Source organism: Caretta caretta, chromosome 27, assembly GCF_965140235.1.
Source record: "Caretta caretta isolate rCarCar2 chromosome 27, rCarCar1.hap1, whole genome shotgun sequence".
NCBI classification, from domain to species: domain Eukaryota; kingdom Metazoa; phylum Chordata; order Testudines; family Cheloniidae; genus Caretta; species Caretta caretta.
Window position 1 is genome coordinate 7,687,318 of NC_134232.1, and position 6,068 is coordinate 7,693,385.

Consider the following 6,068-nt stretch of genomic DNA (forward strand, 5'->3'; position numbering starts at 1 on the left):
GTTAAAACGGATTGCAGGTGAACAAGAAAACTGCTTAAAAATGTTGTGTCTTGTTGCAGGTTCACTGATGTGCAGAGAAAGGGGTTATAGGTTTATATTTTCCATGGGCTTCCTAGGCTAGTAAAGTTCAATGATCATCTTTGTTCTCATGTGCCTAGTCCCAGACAGAACTTTACCAGCTCAAAGATTGCGAGTAACACGTTACAAAAACTACATACCAACAGATCAGTTCACAGAGCTAAATTTGAAAAGCACTTAAATGATCAGTTAAGGTAACATAGATAAAAGTTTAATACTTTTTCAGGTAATTATTCTTAAAATTAAAAAAAAACCCAAACACTTATTACCCTGCTTCTTTGGATTCTCTCTTCATTCACGATTTTGGCCTTCATTAAATGGCACTTTCAATGCACAATAATAATTCACCAGTACCTGTCTATGGTGATCAAAATAAAGGGTGGCAGTTGGATTATTTTTAGTTCAAATGGTGACTTGATCCCTGAGGTTTTGATCTGTTTGTAAATTTTAGAACAAAATCATCCTTCAATCTAATTGTGGAAAGCTCTGTTCATTAACTACTCAGTTCCTCCAGTTTTATTGGCTTCTGAGAGGCATCCTGCCTTCTCAGATTGAACCATTTGTTTTCTATAATACTGATGGAGAGGTCAGTTGATGTCTGAATTGGAAGTGCCACTTTACTTCATAAGAGCTCAGTAAAAGTTATGTACTGACATTAAATAAAAGAACAGGAGGACTTGTGGCACCTTAGAGACTAACCAATTTATTTGAGCATAAGCTTTTGTGAGCTACAGCTCACTTCATCGGATGCATTCACCTTGCCAGATCACTCTCGTTAGTGTGTATGGTAACACTCATTGTTTCATGTTCTCTATGTATATAAATCTCCCCACTGTATTTTCCACTGCATGCATCCAATGAAGTGAGCTGTAGCTCACGAAAGCTTATGCTCAAATAAATTGGTTAGTCTCTAAGGTGCCACAAGTCCTCCTTTTCTTTTTGCGGATACAGATTAACATGGCTGCTACTCTGAAACCTGACACGAAATAATTAGCTCTCATATGCAAATTAAATGCATTGGTTGCAATTCTATAAACTATCACAGTCTATTGTCCATGAAAATAATCTGGTTTCTGGATCTCTGTCTGCCTCTCGTTCTTAGAATTTTGGCCCTGAAGAAAGGAGTTACCTCTGAAGACGCTTAGCATACTCGTAGCAAAACATAGACTTCTTGTTCCAGTAATCAAGGTTTAGAGGAAAATAGTGACATTGGCCTTTTGCTTCTATTTGTCATAATATCATTCTGAAATGTGATTTGCCCTAAAAAGGTTTTTTACATGACCATGGAGCTGCTTCCAGGATCTTCACTGTTCTCCAAAGAACCCTTTCCCAATTGCCATCCACTTAGTTATTGCTGTCTCCACTGATTTCTCCTTGCTGCTGTCTCTGGTGGAGTGCCCTATTGGTCGGTATGCCAGGGTATAGCAAGTAAGCCATTTTCCGCTTAGGACAAATACACTTGTCTGACATTTTTAACTCATCCTCACTTGCCTTGTATAGCTTCATGCTCTGGGGTATGTGAAATCCAGCAAAGTCTGGATAAATGGCTGTTCTCAGAGGACTGGCTTGTGCATTCAGGCAGCTGGTGAGAGAAGTATTTGTCACCTCGATCGCCTTTCCCATTCCCTGTGAGCCCCAACGTTAGGTTTCAGTGGGCACTCATTATGGGCCTATTTCCACACTTGACATCAGCACACAACTCCCACTGCTGCCTTTGCTTTCCATGAGCAGAATTCACTTCTTGGCACATACGTACTCCAGTGAGAGGTGCTGTAGAAATCTATCCAGATGGAATGTTTCATCCTTTTTCTAATTCAAATTGATCTATTGATTGGAAACTTTGCAAGTGGTTTGCCTGCCTTCCTCTTATTTAGGCCAGTAGTTGTTTGAACATGATGGAGAAGGTGTGCTGTCTGGCACACTGAATCCCAACTGTGGAGAGCTGGCTGGTTGTGTTAGGCCTTGGCTACACTTGCACTTTATACTGCAATAAAGCCACCCAGAGCGGTCTACCTTACTACCCCTCCACACTGGCAAGGCACGTAGAGCGCTCTGACTCCCTGGCTGGAGCGTTCCTGGTACTCCACTAGAGGGATAACGGCTGTTGCGTATTGGCTGAGACACCCCAGGGTCAGTGTGAATGAGGAGTTAAGTTACTGGGCTCTGATTGGCCTTGGAAACATCCAATAATCCCCTTAAGCCAAGTGGTCACTCTTCCCTTTGTTGTGAAATCGCTGCAGGAGTGCCTGAACGCTCTCAGCACTCCAAAAACCCATTCTCTCTCTCCCCCCCCTACATACACACAACACACTCTGCCCCACCCCCCTCATTTGAAAAGCACATTGCAGCCACTTGAACGCTGGGATAGCTGCCCATCATGCACCTCTGCAAATGTGGCCACGCCAGTGTGGACAGACTGTGGCGCTTTCCCTAGTGCAATCTACGAAGGCTGGTTTAACCCAAAGCGCTCTACAGCTGCAAGTGTAGCCACAGCCTTAGTCATTGTGCCTAACTCTTAATCCTAGTGATATTCTAGGAGCCTCACACAGTCTGTGTTCAGGTGCTTAGGCTCCCTATCCAATGAATGAGGAGAGAGCAGCACATGAGAATGGAATTCTTGAAAGCCAGCATCCTGGGTGGGGAGCTGCCTAATTAGCCAATGGGAGATGCTGAAGAGACGAGTGTGTCTGAAGTCCCATCCCAGGGTTTGGTGCTCTCTCTGCATGGGATTCTCGGCTGTGAACCCCCTGGTGGAGTCAGGTGTCTAAGGCAGTTCTTGCAAGGGAAGAAAAGAGGACACCCCTCAGACTTGTAGCCCACTGGCTCTGGTACTCACCTGGAATGTGGAAGACCCCCAGTTGAAGTTTCCCCTTTGCCTGAGGAGAAGGGATTTGAAAGTGGATCTGCCACATATCAGATGAGTGCCCTAACTTCTGGTCTATGGGATAGTCTGATATGGGGTGCCCTGAATATCTCCTGTTTAAACTGTGGATAAATAATTAGTCATTGGACCAGAGAGTGTGAGAAGGACTCTATAGCCTCGGAGATAGGGCACTCGGGGAGGTAGAAGATACAGGATCTGGCCCCCCGTGCCGATGACTTTGTTTAGCCAAGGTAGAATAGTTTTAATAGGAGATTGCGAGAGCCCCGTATCAGAGTATCCTATAGCCCAGTGGTTAAAGCAGAGGGGGACTTGAACCCCGGGGCCTTCTACATCCCAGGTAAGTACCTAACCATGGGGCTAAAAGTTGAGACAGAGTATCATCCTTCTTTTTCCCAGTGTCTTCTGTGTGGAGTTTGGCAACTTCTGTTTAACGTACTACTTAGTTACTATTGGAATGGAAAACATTTCATCATATGATGTGAAATATATAATCCAGCTTTTTCCCAAATACAAAACAAATATTTATGGAACATTTCTGCCTTTCTGCATTACTATTGACAACCACCTCCTTATCATCCTTAACTCTCCTGGCCAGAGATTTCTCCTTGTAGAAAATTGATAAGGGAAGCAAAGAGACCATACCTACTAATAAATATAAATTAGCAACTATCAACTTCCCATTTTTTTTCCATTTGCTATATACTGGGTTTTTATTGCTGCTTTCACTTCCCATCTGTCCTGCTGTTTTTAACCAAAGTAGCTGACTTTTGTAACTGTGGCAATGTGGGTTTTGGGCATCTAGTAAAATATCCTTAAACAGTTCCCAATTATCATTCATATTTCTTTTGTTTCAATTTTTCCTCCCAGGTGATTTAGCTAACTCTTATTTTCAGCTTTGTGAAATTGGCCCTTTTAAGGTCCCAAGTATATATTACTGGTTGGGGCCTCAGTTCTCTTCGTGTCTAACACACGTAATCAAGTCATGGTCACTTGTGTTTAAGCAACCACCAATTTTCAGTTCAAAGATCAGTTTGTATCTGTCAAGATGAGGCCTGAGCCAGAGTTCCATGTTGAATATAAATTTAAATGCTCTTTGTGTTGGGAAATTGTCAACTATCGTTTTTAGAAATTCCAAGGAGATTTTCCTACTGTCAGCATGAGACCTCCACCATATGGCATCCAGAGTGAAGTCCTCGGTGATCAGTTATATTCTACACATAGATACATGTTCATCCTGTTCTGTAGCGTGATTTGGTCATCTATAGCAGATACCAACTAGTACCCCATCTTGTACTATATATATCAGGGTTGATCCATAAGCATTCTAGATCATTTGCTTCTGAATTGTCAGTGTCTCTGAAAGAGGTAATGCCATTTTTGACAGTGCCATCCCTTTTGCCTACTTGAGCCTTCTGAAATAGGAGGGTACAGCTCCTACTTCTTTAAATAAACTGGCTAAGAGTCCCCTCTACTGGGCTGATAGAGAACTGCTAATCACATTTGCAGATGGTCCCTCTTTCACCTATTGAGCAACTCTGGTATTTGTGATATTGGCCAACATCATTGCTGATAGGTGCCATCAGAGCAGAGCTTGGCCCCATGTGGAACCAGCAGAGAAGGAGGCAGGTGTCCTAATGGCTCCCTGGGGAAGGAGGCAGCCCCCAGTGTATCTCTAAGGGTGGGTTGGTGTGGGGGTGATTCTCTTTTGCTTCAGAGGAGTGTCTGGTGCCTTTTGGTAGGAATGAGGCCAGGCTCCACCCATCCTGCCACACTGGACACTGCCCTGCAATTGGATTCTTAGCTATTGATCATTGCCCTATGTGGTCCTACTGCCAGTATTCAGTCAGTTTTATATCCATTTTATCTAGGTCTCCTTCACTTTGGGTTTAGGCCTAGGGGTGGCACAGACTGCAGAACTATTGATAATCAGCTCTAGAGGTGAAGGGAATCCACAGCTACCTGGCTTGTGTAAAGGAAAATCATGCCTCTGCTAGAATTTTTTGAGCATCTCAAAAAAGTAGCGGATAAAAGAGAACAGGTTCACGTATTTTTGGATTTTCAAAAGAAATTCAGAGTCTTTCACATAAAGTTGTTAAGGAAACACAGTCAGGAGGTGGGTGGTAAAGGAGTGCCATTACCTAAGACTGAAACCACATTAGGAATAAATGGTCTATTTTTATCATGGCAAAAAATTAGCTATAAGGTTGCCAACTCTTGGGGTGGTTCTCAAAGTCCCAAATCTTGGAGTCATGTGAGAATCGTAGTCTTTGTTTATTGTATTTTTTTTTAAATGAAGTGTTTCTGGCCTTCCTGGTGGTTCAGAAAATGTGAATTCTAAGAGCTCAACAACAAACATAGCAAAAAAGCTGAGTTTGTCTCCAGATTTTTTAAGCTAACCTGACTTTTCTAAGGCAGGGGCCTGACACTCCTGTAACAGTGAGGTGCCCGAGGTCTGGCATTTAATGATCTAGCAAATGCAGATGACCCACAATTTAGAGAGGTTAGCTAAAGAATCTAACCCAAATAGGTGCATGGGCTGCAGAAGGGCCGCTGAAGCACAAGGATGACTGCAGCCAAGTAATGGATACTGGAGGGAACTATCTGAACTCCTCTTTGCCCCATTACTTCAATTACATTTAAATAAACAGCCCTGCCCATCATTGTTCCCTGGGCAAACCTGGGCACACCCACAATGCAGGGCAAGGTACAGGCTCCCACTCATCCAGCCCCAGCTGTAACCTCAGCAGCTGGCTCTGCAACCTAAGCAAATAGACTCTGGGGGGCGGGTCCCAGCACCTAGACAGACATCCATCAAGGTGATTGGCAGGTTCAGGGGTGGGGCTGAGGGGATACCGCCCCGTGAAGAGAGAGGGGCGGGGCCATACGTCTGATTGACGGGGGGCGGTGCAGCCGTTCTTCCCCTGTGATTGGCATGGAAGGGGTCGACCCCCGTGATTGGGAGGGAGGGGCGGGGCGGGCTCGCCGCCTCTGATTGGCAGGCGGCAACGTCGGGTGGGTGGCTCGGCCCGTGTGATTGGCAGACAAGCGACGGGTCGGCCCCTGTGATTGGCAGGCGGCGGCGCCGGCGGCGGGTGCGTGCGTGCGC